Raw genomic sequence first — 268 nt, 5'->3', positions numbered from 1 at the left:
ATAATGAATATAATATAATGTATATAATATAATGAATATAATATTATGAATCGCCACGGAAATGCTCCCGGGATAATTGAAACATCATAAAGTATAGTATGGTATGGTATAGTATAGTATAGTATAGTATAGTATAGTATAGTATAGTATAGTATAGTATAGTATAGTATAGTATAGTATAGTATAGTATAGTAGAGTATAGTATAGTATAGTATAGTATAGTATAGTATAGTATTGTATAGTATAGTATTGTATAGTATAGTATAGT

The sequence above is a fragment of the Eurytemora carolleeae genome, unplaced genomic scaffold (genome assembly GCF_000591075.1).
Source record: "Eurytemora carolleeae unplaced genomic scaffold, Eaff_2.0 scaffold870, whole genome shotgun sequence".
NCBI classification, from domain to species: Eukaryota; Metazoa; Arthropoda; class Copepoda; order Calanoida; family Temoridae; genus Eurytemora; species Eurytemora carolleeae.
Note: the sequence above shows the minus strand (reverse complement) of the source record.